Source organism: Pseudopipra pipra, chromosome W (genome assembly GCF_036250125.1).
Source record: "Pseudopipra pipra isolate bDixPip1 chromosome W, bDixPip1.hap1, whole genome shotgun sequence".
Classification (NCBI taxonomy): Eukaryota; Metazoa; Chordata; class Aves; order Passeriformes; family Pipridae; genus Pseudopipra; species Pseudopipra pipra.
Window position 1 is genome coordinate 12,667,045 of NC_087580.1, and position 15,733 is coordinate 12,682,777.

Below are 15,733 nucleotides of genomic sequence, written 5' to 3' on the forward strand. Positions count from 1 at the left end.
TGGACCTCACTGACGCGTGTGGAATACTCTGGTGTTGCCTGGAAACATCCAGTGCTGAACCCACTCGCTGGCTCTGGATTGTGACCCGTGATGACATCACAACCACAGGGGTGACCCAGGCCCAACATTCCCTGGTTGCCCGGCGCCTTCACTTCCCCTCGGCCCAGGTTCTGCTGAACCCCGGGCCTGCACAATGTTAATGGTTGCTGGGAGCAAAATCGTCTGTGTGATCCCCCAGCATAAGAATAATGAAGAATAATAAATAATCCTCAGTATTATTTTGCCAGAGTGTAAAAGTCCCGAAAGGTGGGCACTGACTGCTGCTGAAGTGCCTTGTGCCACCTCACCCAGGAGGAAGCTGAGGCACAGCCCAGCTCCTGTCAGTGCTGAAGTCGCACCCACTGCCCCTGATTTGTCATTTGAGGTGTGCCAGGGGAGATTTAGTTTGGCTCTTGGGAAAGTTTTTTCCCCAAAAGGGCTGTCCAGCCCTGGCACAGCTGCCCAGGGCAGCAGCGGTGGCGTCCTCATCCCTGTCCAGGTTTAAAAGCCGTGTGGCTCTTGGGGACATGGGTTAGTGGTGGCCTTGGCAGTGCTGGGGGACGGTTCTCTGCGGGCATTTCCCGCACAGGGTTCCGCGACTCCGCGTCCCCGGCGCTGCGGGGCGGTTCAGTGCCGGGCGCCCTTGCCCGCGGCTTCTTTATTGGAATCTTTCCTTTCTGCTTCGCCCTCCCCGCTCGCTGCGGCAGAAACGAAACCGCCGGTCCCGCCCCGCGCTGCTGCGGGCGCCGGGCGGAGGCGCAGCCGGGGCACGGGGGGTCCCCCCGCACCCCCTGCCCCGAGCACGCCCCGAGTCCCCCCCGGCCCCGCGGCCGCGTTCCGGTCCCGCCCCCCCGGCCCCGCCCCGCGGCTGCGCGGCCCGGCGGGAGCGGAGCGGGAGCGATGGTGAGCGGGGTCCGCGGGCCGGGAGCCCGGGCTGGGGCAGCGGCGGCCCCGGGGCTGGGCGGGGGAGCGCGGCCAGGAGGGCGCTGGAGGCTCCTCGGTCCCACCAGGGCGGCACCGAGCGGGGTCTCTGCTCTGCCCGCAGGTGCCCGAGCTGGAGAAAGCCACGGTCCGGATCCGGCAGCCCGAGCGCGTGCGGGGGATCCTCCGGACCCTCCGGGAGCAGGGGGTGGCCAAGCTGCAGGTACCGGCCCCGGCGGGGCAGGAGGTGCATCGCTCACGCTCCGTCCTTGTCTCAGCTGGCCCTTCCTCACCCCCCCGGCTGCGGCGCGGTGTGCAGGCGGAGGGGAGAAGCCCCAGAGGAGACGGAGGACGGGGCTGGTGGCTCTCCCCGGACGGTCCTTTTGGCTCCCGGTTATGAAGCTCCCGACTCCCCAACCCCCTCCTCCGCCCAGGCAGGATGGAGCCATTCGGTGCTGATAATAGCGCCGGGGTGGGAGGGTGAGGACACCGTCTGCCCCTGTCGCTGCCAGCGTGCGCCCTGGCAGCACCTTGGCTTGCTCTGGCTGGGGCAGAGTGCGCTGGGGCACACACAGATGTTGTTTTTTCCCCTCTTCCAGGTCAGTTCTGACTTTGACATGACACTGAGCAGGTTTGGATGCAAGGGCAGGCGCTGCCCCACATCTCACAGTGAGTGGAAGCTGCTGTTTTTACTGTCACTAGTTCTGTTTGGTTTCTGCATTTGTGTTTTTCATCACTGTGGTTTCTGTCATCCTCTGTCCCCTCCTGTGCCAAACCTGACTGCTCCTCCTGCGGCTCTGGGCCTCACTGCCTGGTCCTGGCCACCCACCGCCCATTGCAGGAGCCGTGTCCTGGGCTGTCCATCTCCATCCCACTCTCCCAGCAGAGCCAGGCCCTGTGCTCGGCGCCTGTTGGGACTCCACAGCTGTGCCACCGCAGCTTGTTTTGGGAGGAGCCGGCGCTGAGATGCAGGAGAGCTGCTGTTAGAAAGGCTTTTAATGTCTCTGTGCCATTGTCATTGTATTGTCCTTGCAGATATCCTCGATACCAGCCGTGTTGTCAGTGAGGACGGCAGGAAGAAGGTGGGTGCTGTGTGTAGGACACCCTGTCACCCGTCATTGTAAGGTCGCACTGGCTGGCGTGGCAACTCTCCTGGCTGTGCTGGCTGCCAGGCTGGAGGGGGAAGTGTCCAGGCTGCATTTCAGCCAGCAGTGACAGAGGAGAAGTTCAAAAGGGAAATTGAATTTGCATGCACAGCTGTGGGTGTTTCAGCTCAATAAGAGGAGGAAGGGGAGGGATGTTTGTACCTGCAGTGTCTGTCTGGAGTGAGGTGAGGGTCAGCCAGGCTGCCAAGAGCTCCAGGTGTGCTCAGAGGGAAGCTGCTCAGTGACACAGTTTGGTTGTGTTTAGGAAGTGTGATGCTTTGGAAGACTTCAGAAATGCTGGTTGTGTTGTTAATAGTCTGTTTAGACCTGATGTTCACTCTGTTCTTTTCCCTCTGTCCGACACTCCAGCTGAAGGACCTGGTGCACTATTACTATCCCATTGGAATTGATCCCAACTGGACTCTGGAAGAGAAATGTCCCCTCATGGTGGAGTGGTGAGTGCTGTGCATGATGATCTTGACCTTGCCCTGACAACCTCTTGTCCCCAAGGACTGCAGGATGCAAGGCTTGAGCTGTTCCTGGGCTTTGTGGTGATCCTGGGGAATTTAGTTGTGATTCTGACCACCGAGGGCCTCTGCCCCAGAGCTCACTGCTGCCTTTCCCCAGGTGGGCCAGGGCCCATGAGCTGCTGGTGCAGCAGAAGATCTGCAAAGATGACATAGCCCAGATTGTCAGAGAGTCCGAAGTGATGCTGAGGTGTGGACATGGGGCTGTGGTGCTGAGTTATGGACATGGGGCTGTGGTGCTGAGTTATGGACATGGGGCTGTGGTGCTGAGTTATGGACATGGGGCTGTGGTGCTGAGTTATGGACATGGGGCTGTGGTGCTGAGTTATGGACATGGGGCTGTGGTGCTGAGGCACAGGCACAGGGCTTGGCTGCCCTCGGCCCTTCTCTCCTGCCTGTGCAGCCAGGTTTCTCTGCTGTCACCAGGCTCTGTGCTGCTGAGCTCACTCCCTGGCTGCAGGCTGCTCCCTTCCTGCGCAGAAACCGCTTCCCCCTCCCTTGGGCCTTGGCGAGGAGCAGCCGAGGGGCCGGCACTGGGCACGGCTCTCCATGTGCAGGGCGGGATGCGGGGGCAGCTCCTGGCTTCCAGCAGAGATTTGTTCTCTGCACTGGAGCTGCTGGGCCTTGTCCAGGACCTTGACTCAGCAGCAGATTTCACCCACAGCACAAAACCTTTGCTCTAAAACTTGCTGCTACAGCTGCCCTGGCAGCGATGGCCCTAAGGCTGGCTCAGGGAGCTGGGCTTTGACTGAGCTCCCAGGCTCAGGGAGGAGATGGCACCGTACGTCTGGGTTTTCTTGAGCCCAAGTTCCCCTTCTGCATGGAATTGTGTCCTGGCAGACTGAGGCTGTCACAGGTTGGCCTGATGGTCCTGCCAACCAGTCTGACCTGTTGCACATTTCCCACGTGGTTCCTGGCAGTGCCCTGTGCCCCCGCTGAGCAGGAGGTGTGATCAGGAGGTGCCAGGCAAAGGGCTGGAGTGCTCCATGTTCCCGTGAGCACCCGCCCGACCACTATGCCCAGAGCTCTCCGGGGTTCTGCACAGGGAAGGCCACAGGAATGCTGGTGCCACGGAGAGCTCGTGCTGTTTGCAGAGCTCACCTGTGTGTTTCTGTTTGGGAAGTGCTGGACAGAAACAGGAGCTGGGCTGGGCACGCTGCCAGCCCAGAACACCGGGCACCGTGCTGGGAGCTGGTAACACAACCCCATGCAATGGACACTCCTGCTCTAGGGATGGCTTCAAGGAATTCTTTGATCAGCTGCACAAGAACAATGTCCCCCTGTTCATCTTCTCTGCTAGCGTCGGTGACGTCCTGGAGGAGATTATCCGCCAGGCCAGCGTCTTCTACTCCAACGTCAACGTGGTGTCCAACTACATGGACTTTGATGATGACGTGAGTTTCTGCACCACACTGGTGTGGTGAGAGGAAAGGTGTGGGCTGGGACCAAGGGCTGGGACACGATTAACAGTGCCACCACTGGGTTAAGAGCTGTCTGTCTGTCTGTCCTGTGTGCTCAGGGAGTCCTCACGCACTTCAAGGCACCCCTCATCCACACCTACCACAAGAACAACACCGTGCTGCAGGCACAGATTACTTCCAGCAGCTGAGCACGAGGACGAACATCATCCTGCTCGGGGACTCCATGGGTGACCTGACGATGGCAGATGGCATTCCCAGCGTGGAGAATATCCTCAAGATTGGCTTTCTCAATGACAAGGTGGGTGTGAGGAGCAGTGTTGTGTTTCCCTGCCAGCCTTCCCCAGGTGCCAAGCTTTGGGGCAGCAGGGAGGGGCAGTGATGTGGAGGGGAGCTCCTGCTGCGTCTGGGGCATTGTCAGGGTGGTTATTGATCCCCTTTCCAGCAGCGAGGGCTGTGGGTGCAGTATCTCCGCCCTCAGCTGTTGGTGTTCACAGTCTTCCCCCCTCCCCACCCTGTCCTGAGGGCCGTGCTGTAGGTGGAAGAGCGGAGGGGGAAGTACCTGGAAGCCTATGACATCGTGCTGGAGAGCGACGAGACGCTGGGCGTGGTCAGTGGGATTCTCCGGTACATCCTTACTGAGACATGAGCTGGGAAGAGGCATCCCAGCTCCGGCCCCGCAGCAGGCACTGGGCAGGGAATGTCCTCCCCGGGACAGAGCTGGAGGGAATCTGCTGGTACTGGCTGGGCTCCGTCCTGACCTCACTAATGCCCTCAGCCCTGGAGAGGGAGAGAAGAGATGGAGGAATCTTCTCCATTCCCTTTACCCCAACTCCCTGGTTCTGCTGCTTCCCTCTTGGACTGGCTTCATCCAACTTGGACTTCATCCCACTGGGAATTCATGCCCTCTACCTCCCAAGGCCACAACAAACCATTCCATGTTTCAGGAAGAGATATTCTGCACCTGCTTCAGCAGCTGAGTGTGGAATGGAGATGGTTTGCTGTGGGACAGACCCGGTTTAGATGAAGTTTTAGAGTCACTGTGTTCTTCACTAAGAAAACAAATCTCTCTTGTCCTGTTTTCCTGTTTCTGAGCCCTGCTGCCCCCACTGGGCTGGTGTGGCCCTGCCAGGCATCACATTGCCCAGCCCTACATCCCTCATGGAAACCTGCAGCTCCCTGGCCTTGGGTCCCACCTCGTCCCTCTTGCACCAAGACAATTCTTACTGTGGACAAAAAGCTTTTCCAGCCGTCCCTGAAGGCCCCAGAACTCAACTGCTGCTGCTGCCCAAACCCAGAAGTAAGTTTGTCTGCCAGGGTTGGGGCTGGGGTTTGGGTGGGGTGGGAGAGGAGAGGCCAGCCGGCAGCATTTTGGGTTTTAAGGAACGTTTGAGCTGTCTGTGTTTCTGTCCTAAACTTCTGGGCTGATCCTAGGCTGATCCCAGGGTCTCGGAGCAGCAATAGGAAAAACCCCTTGTTGTTTCTTACGATGGATTAGTGGGATGGGGGAGACCTCCAGGCCTTAGGGTGCCAGCCCCATCACCTGCAGGTGAATGCCCTTCCCCCCACCCCAGCACGTGGCCCGCGACCCCACAAGGAGCCCACACAAACCACCAGGGAGGGACGGACGAAAGAGAGAGTTTATTTGTGGGGTAGGGGTTTATAAGGCTTTTAGGAGGGTCAAAAGGGGGCCAATCACCAGTTCAGGGGCACAGAAAAAACCAATCAGGTAAGGGGTCAACAGCCAACAGGAAGGGGTTAACAAGGACCAATGAGAAACACCTCAGGACACCTTCCCAGGATACTCCTGTATGGGAGACAAGTCCCTCACAGGGGGTGTCGGGAAGAAGAAACAGTAACCTTGCAGAAAATACAAAAGGCCATTTTGAAACATGTTTAAACCACATTAAAACCTTCTGTTTCTATAACATTTGTACTGTTTTCTTCTTTTTCTTCACTAGTCCATCTCTGACAGGACTTCTTCCATCCTGCATATGGCAAATCCATTGCCACAGCTCCTCCTTTTCTGTTTCCTAAAGCTGGATATGCTTTTAATGATTGAGAGGTTCTGGCACAACTGAGCAAGCATGGAAAGACACACGTAAAGAGAAACACTACGGAAAGTCCAAGTACGATAACTACAATAATTTTCTTAATAGTGGAAGAGAGGCCTTTGAAGGGCAGCCAGTCGAAAAAATCATCAAAGGTCAGAGGATCAACTTACTTGATTTCATGAACTAAGGACTTGAGCCGATTAATCTGGGAGTGGATAGATTGGGAGTGATCAGAGAAGTTGAGGCAGCAGAGGCCTTCAAACTCCTGACACCCATGGCCATTTACTAGAAGGAGAAAATCTATTGCAGCACGATTTTGTAACAAGGCCTTCTTATTGGTTTGGGTATCTTGAAAGAGATCATCAAGGGCAGCACTGGTGGCATCAGCTTCTTTTGCAAGCCAACATCCCATTCTGGTAAGGAGCATTAAGGCTCTTGTGGAGCTGACAACTGGAAGCAGACCACTTAGAATGTTTGCGGTGTCAGACCAAAAAAGCACGTTAGAATTGCATTCTGCTGTGAATTCCCTCAAGGACTGCAATTTTGCTAAGGGATGTTCTTCAACTGGAGGTGGGGGTGCTGCAGTCACAGGGACCTGCACTGCCTTAGGTGGAGAAGGTGGTTTTGGTTGTGATGGATAGAAGTTAAGAGGTGGGTGTAAACCTTGGAATTGCCTGCGCACTCTATGACGTGGGAAGGGTGAGGTTGTTTGGAGGTTACTGTTTCTTTTTGCACGATTTTTGGGAGGCTTTACAGGTAAAGATTTCATAAGGGTAGCTGGATTGTACAGTCCTAATTTTCCAAATGTGCAGGGGCCTCCAGCAGCTAATCTAGGAATCATATTCCAGATTCTAAGTCCACAAATTAAAAAGACTCCTTTTGGAAGAATAACTGAATCAGGGGTAGCATGTATCTGGAAAGGAACCTCTTCCTTGCACCAGAAACTGAAATTGGAATAAGGTCCATAAGAGGTGACATTAATTAATTCAGGAGGGGCAACATATTTGTTGTGAATGAAGTAAAAACAGAGAGGAGATATGATACTCCCCAAGATTTCTAATTCCTCAGGTCTCTGCCACTGATAGCTAAATGTCTGTCTGTCATGTGAAGTTTTTGCTGGTCTTGTGAGACAGTCCAAGAATGGATTCTTGAACTGATCGTGGTCATCACACCAGGGGATATATTGATTTCTAAAATCACCCCATTCTCTGGGTGTCCAGGGGATTCCTACCAGACAGGTCTTAAAAGGGTGAGAGGGATCTAAGGTAGAGAGACAGATAGAGTCAGTATTTAGTGATTGTGCCAGGTTTAGCCAAACATTTTGACCAGGGAGCATTACCCAATTTGGAATTGTTGGAGGAGGTGTGGCAAGGGCTCCTGACGTTAGGTCTTTCTGATTTGCTGGTGTTATGCTGCACACAAAACCAGGATTATCCCGAAAGTGATGCTGATGGGGGATCGCTTCCTGTAGCTGGTGCTGAATCTGCTGGTGCTGGATCTGCTGCTGGTTGAGCTGGGAGGGAAACTTCTTGGTAGATCCTTACTAGTCTGGACGGTATCCATCTTGGACCTGCTCCTGTGGAGACACAAGCATGTCCTCTCCCCCAAACAATTAGAGGGACTGGACCAAGCCATTCTCCTGTCAGGATATCCTTGTATTTTACCTCAGCTTCCCCCGTTTTTAATTTTCCAGCTCCAAAATGATGTCCAACAGGTGAAACATCCTCATGCAGCCTATTTAAAAAATTGAGCACATACAATGCCTTGTTTAAACGTTCTGATGGAGAGAGACCTACAGTTGTTTTTTCTTGTTTTTTCAGCATATCTTTTAAGGATTTGTGAGTTCTCTCTACTATCGCTTGGCCCTGTGGAGAGTGAGGAATGCCAGTGGTGTGAACTATTCCCCACATATTGAAAAATTCTTTAAGGGAAGCAGAAATGTATGCCGGGGCATTATCTGTTTTAATTTGTTTTGGAATGCCCATTATGGCAAATGCTGAGAAAAAATGTCTTTTAACATCTTTAGCTTTTTCTCCTGTATGTGCAGTGGCAACAATGAGTCCTGAGCAAGTGTCCACTGATACATGTACATATTTCAACCTGCCAAATCGTGGCACATGTGTCACATCTGATTGCCAGAGATCTAAGGGGCTAAGGCCTCTTGGATTAACTCCTTCAGATCTCACTGGAGTTACCAACTGACAGTCTGGACATGCAGACACAATGGCTTTGGCTTGAGAGGTAGATAACTGAAACATTTTTTTCAATGATGTAGAATTTTGGTGGAAAAAGTTATGAGAAATTTTTGCTTTTTCAAAATTGTTAGGTGTAGGTACTGTGTTAACTGGGAAAGCTGAATTTGCTGCTTTATCTGCCACAGCCTTCCCTTCTGTAAGTGGGCCTGGGAGGCATGTATGTGATCGAATGTGAGTGATATAGAAAGGATGTTTCTTCTGTTGGATTAATAGTAACAATGTTTTAAACAGGGTAAACAACTTTTGATTGTTCAGATCTTTTAAATAACTATTTTCTATGCAACTTACAACTCCTACAACATAGGCAGAATCTGATACCAAATTCAGAGGCTGTGGAAAAAGTTGGAACGCTCTTACCACGGCTGAGAGTTCAGCAATCTGAGATGAACCTTCAACTTGATGAACATCTGTTTTCCATTCTCCTTTTTCAAACCAGGCTACCACTGCATTACTGGACCTCCCTGAGCCGTCTGTGAAGGCTGTCACAGCTTTCTTCAAAGGGCTAGTAGAAAAGTTATTTCTCAGTCTGGGTTGAGAGATGGAAAGAAACTGCAGAAAAGGAATTGCTGGTAGATGGGTTATCAGTTTGCCTGTAAAATCTGACATAACCAGTTGAAAATCAAACAGATGTAAATCATGATAACACAGTTGAGATTTGGACAGTGGAACATAAAGAAAATCTGGGTCTTTCCCTGACAGTTCTAACATTCAGAGTTTGCCTTTGTGACAGACTTTTGCAAGCATTTCAGGCACAGTAACAATTGTCTTTGAAAACTGGTGACTGAGAAATACCCATTCCCACAAAAGAAATTTTTTGGGTTTTGAGTCTAATTGTCCTATTACAGCAAAAGGCTGTTTTGGTCCACGAAAGATTAGCAATGCAGTAGGTAATCCTTCTACTCTCCTGTTTACCTGTTGTTCTGAAATGTTTTGGTTGATCACTTCAATAATATTTTCTGCTTCTGGTGTCAAGTGACGAGGAGAAGTTAGTTCTGCTTCTCCCTTAAGGAGCTGAAACAAAGGAGCTAAAAAATCTGTTGAGAAACCAAAAAAGGATCGTATCCAATTGAGATTTCCCAAAAGAGACTGCAGATCGTTTAGTGGTTTTATTTTGGTGGGCAGGGTTACTGCTTGAGGCCTAAATGTTCTCTCTTCAATTATCAGACCAAGGTACTTCCACGGGGAAATTCTTTGTTCTTTTTCTGGGGCTATTTCTAACCCATGATTACTCAGGGTTTTTTCACGGACTTATGTACCAATGTCAATTTGTCAGTATGAGGGGCACTGATCAATAGGTCGTCCATGTAATGAAAAATGATAGCTTCAGGAAACTGAGATCAAACTGGTTCAATTATATTGGACACCACAGACTGACAGATTGTGGGACTGTTTTTCATCCCTTGTGGCAACGTGAGCCAACTGAGACGTTTGGAGGGTTCAGCTGCATTAAGAGCTGGAACAGAAAATGCAAATTTGTGTGTATCATTAGATGGAGGTAGATATTAAAAAAACAGTCTTTAATGTCTAAAATAACAAGTGGCCAGTCTGCTGGGAGCATGGCAGGGGAGGGTAGCCCAGCTTGGAGGGCTCCCATCAGCTCTATGATATTATTGGCTTCTCGTAAATCATGTAATAACCTCCATCTCCCAGATGATTTTTTGATTGTGAAAATAGGAAAATTCCATGGAGTGGTTGTGGGGACTAATCTGCTTTTGTCCAATTGTTCTTTTACCAAATTATGAATTTGCCGCAATTTCTCTCCTCTGAGGGGCCACTGGTTTATCCACACTGGTGTGTTTGATGTCCATGTGAGAGGTGGTGCCTGCGGCTCTCCAGTGGCCACAATCACAAATTTGGAATGGATAAGATAATTCCCCACTGTGTTATTACATCTCTGCCCCACAAGGTTAGTGGAATGTCCAATATAAAAGGCTTAGATGAAGCTACCTTACCCTGTGGGCCTTGGACCAGAAGTGGCAAAATGCTCTGGAGAGGAGTTTTGGATCCTCCTACTCCTTGGATGTTGACAGCTGGCCTTGTTGTACCCCAGGTGCTGGGCCAATCTTTGGCAGAGATTATGGAAATGTCCGCGCCGTGTCCAGTAAGACAGACACAGATTTCTGTTGGCCTGAATTAGGAGAGAGAAGAGTACATTCTATTATAGGTCTGTCAAGAGGAACCTTTTGAGCCCAATTTATGCAAATTCCCTGTTCATCCTGGGTTTCTTCCTCTATGGGTATGACCTGTGCTATTTGATCTTCTGGATTAATCACTGGGGGTACAAAGTTAGGTTTAATTACAACAGACACAACTTTAGGATCTTGGAGACTCATAACCATAGGTAACACAGTAATGCCTAATGCAGTTGCAGAATCTGTTGCTGTGATAACACATTTCCCTTTAAAATCTGAAACCTGAGAAGAAGCAGAAGCCAATAACACAGTGTGATACTCTGTTTTTTCTAAGGTTTGAGGTTTTGAAGTTGCTAGCTCCAATTTAAAGGCACCTGTTTGGGGTTTTTGTTGGGAACTGTTTGAGAGGGGTAGATTAGATTGCTTAAAGCAGCTTTTTATGCCCACGTGCTGCTCTAAGCGCTCACCAAGCCGTTTCCCGAATTCTGTGTTCTGGGAGGAGGCCTGGGTGAGAGTGGGTTTCCATCTCTGTCAAATAGAGATCGACAGTCTAGAGCCCAGTGTAGCCCTCTTTTACATCTGGGGCAAAGGCCTGGACGAATGGTTTTTTGAGAATTGGGGTTTTGAAATGGTGGGCAGTTAGCTTTTATATGACCTGGACATTTGCAATTATGGCATATTATTTTGGAGGGGTCTAGGGCTGCTGCTAAGGCTTGGGTCATTTTTTCTGCCATCTGCTGAGGTGCTTCTGCAATTTGGTTGCCTAATTGTATATTAGCTTCAGCTAATTGGTTAGACATTGACACCTGAGCGTGGACCAGGCTATTTGCCAATTTGTCATCAGGGCTAATATCTTTACAAGCCTTTTCCATATCCATGGGGGTAGGGTCATGAAGGTTTCTGAGTATCTGCTGACACTGTGCATTTGAATTGGAGATAGCTAGCTTCAGGAATAGGGCATCTTGTGCTTCTTTCACATTGATTTGTTTTTCTATAGATTCTTTTAATCGTTCTGCAAAGTCAATAAAAGATTCATCAGGCTTTTGAGTTACATTATTGAAAGGTGGAGTTGTTTGAGAGGCATCAGCTACTGATTGTAGTGCCTGTAATGCCATATTTCTGGTAGCAATTAAGTCTTGTTTTGGAATTTTGGCCTGATCTGCATTTGCAGCATATGGACCCTCACCAAAAAGCATTTGTATGGTAGTTTCTATAGGTCTACGTGTAGTGGTACTAGTTTCATGAGCATCCTTTCTAATTAAAGCTTTCCATTCATCTAAAAACAATGTTATTTGCACCTTATTTAGCAAGGATCTCATTATATCTTTTAAATAATTTGGAGTTAGTACAAAGGCTGAGAATAAAGACGACAGAATTCCCATTGCATATGCTGAATTTAAACCATAAGTTGTTACTGCCTTTTTTGCATCCTTGAGAAGGGGTATGGCTAAGGGGTCCCATACCGGGGGTGCACCTGGATTATAAAACACTGGATATGCCTGCAATAAATTTAAACCATTAACATGACTAGGAACGTTATTTATATCATTACAATTATTGGTATGGTTGGTTCCTGTGGAAGAAAGAAAAGGGTTAAAAGGAGAAGCAGAATTGTTAAAATTATTTGACATATTTGAAAATGGATTATTGGGAGAAAACTTGTTAAATGTTGTTAAGGATTGTGAATGGTTTGTAGCTGGAAAACTGTTTGGTGAGCCTGGTGCTGCTGAGTCAGTCACAGCTAGATCCACGCTGTGAGAGGTGGGGGAAATCCTGTCCGTTAGGGGAGTGAGTCTGTGATGCTCGGTGGTGAAGGTGTTCTGAGGCTGTGGGTGTCCTTGCCTGTCGCGGCACGATGTAGGAAGAAGCGGGGGGAGCTGGAGCTGCAGGGCAGAGGTTGTCCCGTCCCCGGGCAGGGAGGGGGTCCCGATGACGTCATCCTGTCCCGCTCGGCATCCCTAGGGAAGGCAGGAGCTCTCGCTGTCGGTCCGGTGTGGTTGGAAGCTGGGAATTCCCCGCCTCCTTTGTTTGGCCATGCGGGATGGCGGCCGGGGGCTGCGGCTGTGAAGCTGCCTGGGGAAGCTGCAGTTGGTGATCTCCCGCTGAGAGCTGCCGGGCAGGAGGGGCTGGGGCTGAAGCCACACAAACGCCTGCTGGATTTTTCTCGGCACAGCTCTGCCCCGAAGAGTGCCTGTGGCAGCTATTCCGTGTCAGGGGCGGTGGAATAAAGTTTTGTGTCACTGGGGGTGTGCTTGGAGCGCTGCTGCTAGTGGGTTGAAGAGAGTCTGGGCTCGGGAACGGCGAGATGGGATCGCCTGCTCTCGGAGGGAGAGGGGGTGGGAGGCGGGGAGGGGTCCCGCCGGTGTTGGCTGCGGGCGGCTCCTCCTCTCCTCGCCCCACCGGCAGCCGCGACGGAGGAGCCCGGGACGGGGCAGGGGCTGCCCCGATGGTGAAGCCCGGGATGGGGGTTGCCGCCCCGGGTCCGACCCGTGTAGGGGGCTGGGGCGGGGCAGCACCAAAACCAGCAGCCAGATCAGGGACCGGGTGCGCGGCACCGCCATGCGCCGACCACGATGGGGGGCTGAAGGGGGACCCCTGCCCGCGGCTGCTGGACGGGGTCTCCGTATCCCCCCTCCCCTGTTTCCCACGGCGACTTCGGTCGCCCCCCCTCTCCTAGATCCAGGAGGGAAGCTGCGGTGTTCTCCCCTAGGGGCTTGGGATTTTTTTGTTGCATTTCAAGTATTGCTAAGACGTGAGTCCAAGCTATGCTGGCATGTACTGCTGCTTTATCGTTGGAATTTGCAGCCATCCATATCTGTGTGCCTAATAAATCCCAATCTTTAGTCGTCAGACAGAAAGGAAGTTGAAAGTCATTTTTAACCATAACTTTGGAAAGGCATTTTAAAGCTGTTTTGTTAGTCAATTTGCCATTACAACTCAATAAATTTTTCAAATGCTTATAGTTCTCTTTTTCAGTCTTAGAGAGGGAAGCCCCCATTTTTGTTTGTTTTTTTTGTTGTTTTTTTTTTTTAAGGGAACATGCCGGCGCCTGCTCCTACCTGAATGTCGTCAGGAAGGCTGAGGTATTCAAAACAGACTGCTGTCCCGTGGTGACGTAGTTCGTTAATACCTTGCTGCTTAGACGCCGGTCAGTCGTCGGAACACAGACTCGCCCCGTCTGTGCCTTAGGGCTGCTTATATCTTCACAGAAGAGTTCAGACAATCGTTGCCTCACCACGAGGGCACCATTTACGATGGATTAGTGGGATAGGGGAGACCTCCAGGCCTTAGGGTGTCTGCCCATCACCTGGAGGTGAATGCCCTTCCCCCCTGCCCCCCAGCACGTGGCCCGCGACCCCGTAAGGAGCTCACAGACCACCAGGGAGGGAGGGACAAAAGAGGAAGTTTATTGTGGGGAAGGGGTTTATAAATAAGGCTTTTAGGAGGGTCAAAGGGAAACCAATCACAAGTTCAGGGGCACACAGAAAAAACCAATCAGGTAAGGGGTCAACAGCCAACAGGAAGGGGCTAACAAGGACCAGTGAGAAACACCTCAGGACACCTTCCCAGGACACCTTGTATGGGAGACAAGTCTCTCACAGGGGGTGTCGGGAAAAAGAAGCAATGACCTTGCAGAAAATACAAAAAGCCATTTTGAAACATGTTTAAACCACATTAAAAACTTCTGTTTCTATAACATTTGAACTGTTTTCTTCTTTTTCTTCACTAGTCCATCTCTGACAGGACTTCTTCCATCCTGCATATGGCAAATCCATTGCCACAGTGGCTCTGGAGGTCACTGACATTGTTCAAGGTGGAGGCCACAGCACTTCAAAAGGGAGGACAGGGCCACACGATCCTCCCGTGCTGCTGGTTGGTCCCCCTGTCTCTGGGCAAACTGCCCCTCTCCGGAGCTGAGAACTGAACAACTTTGTCGCTTCTTACTGCGAGCTGTGACTGCCCTGCAAACTCTGCAGGAACACCTACTTGTTCCTAACACCCTAAAGCACTCAAAAGCACAAGCACCCCCTGAGGCCATAGGTTAGTTTTACCCTTGGGCAGTGCATGTCACTGCATCTTTCAGACCAACCTGATCTTCTGCGGATACTCCTCTGCCTCAGTAGCAAAAGCCTTCCACTGGAATCGGGCTGTGATGTTACTTCTGTTGTGGATGGCTGTCCTAGTTAGGACAGCTGAAGACCAGTTCATCATGGTGGGTGTAACCCAAAACTGTGTATTCTATAGCCTTCCATGCCATTTCCCAGAAACTAGACTATTGTTGTCAATAGACTATTCGCACCCTCTGCCCATAGAGCCTGACTCCTCAGGCTACAAACTAGGTGTTAAGAGGCCTGTGAGATAGGAGGATGCTCTTGTCCTCACACCTTTTGTGGAACTCCCCGCCCTGAGGGAAGCACTGAGCATTCCTGCCTGAACTGGAGGATATATAATCTTGGAGTTTTGGAACATTTTTCAACCACTCTGTGGGATCCAGAGAAAGACTGCAGCTCATCGCTCTCAACCAGACTTAGACCACCCTCAACTGGACTGCAACAGCTTTTTTTCCCCAGCATCTCACTGCAATCACCACTTTTGACCAGATTGCAACCGCTCTCCCACCAGCAGGTTCTTCCCCTCTCCCTTTACTTTGGACTCAAGCGGGGCCCAAGGAACACCACTTTGTTCATGCCCCAGGGTACTGGGTTATACATTTGGGTTTTGTGGGTTAAAACCAATTGTTTGTTTGTATGATTGTACTTACTGTATTATTTTAGTAAATTGTTATTCTGACTTATAATCTCTCCTTTGAGTTGAGTTCATTTCCCCTGCTGGTTAACTCTAAACCAGCACATTATTGGCCGCCCAACGTGGGGCAGAGAGAGAGAAGTCAGAATCACAATTTCATTTTTAAGCATTTGTCTATTTGGATATAGAAACTCCCTGATCACCATGTTGTTTGATGCATTCACATGGATGTTGTATTTGAGCCTGTTCATATTTCCACAGATGGGGTATTATTTGCCTGTTTTGATGCTCTCTTTAAGACCAGGGAGAGGGATCCAAATTGCTCTATTAGTATATTATGTTTATGTCATTCTAACATCAGAAGCAATGAGTTTCATTGTAAATGTGTATTCAGTCCTGTTTGCCTGTCCTGGTTTGGGTTGCTACCTCTGGGGCCTCATTAAAAATCGTACCCAGCCTTTTGGGGGAACAGGGGGGGATGGTTGTTTCCAGCCTC

The 15,733-nt window shown here is 50.6% G+C and overlaps 1 protein-coding gene, 1 long non-coding RNA gene and 1 pseudogene across 3 annotated transcripts in view; all 3 read left to right on the top strand.

Annotated features, from left to right (window-relative positions):
• Nucleotides 1–15,733, top strand: part of LOC135406163 (uncharacterized) — a 396,593-nt gene that overhangs the window by 295,189 nt on the left and 85,671 nt on the right. The window lies entirely within an intron of this gene.
• LOC135406295 (zinc finger protein 135-like) overlaps nt 1–15,733 on the top strand; it is a 107,811-nt gene that overhangs the window by 42,954 nt on the left and 49,124 nt on the right. The gene's annotated exons all lie outside the window — the stretch shown is intronic.
• LOC135406297 (7-methylguanosine phosphate-specific 5'-nucleotidase-like) lies at nt 567–5,432 on the top strand (annotated as a pseudogene).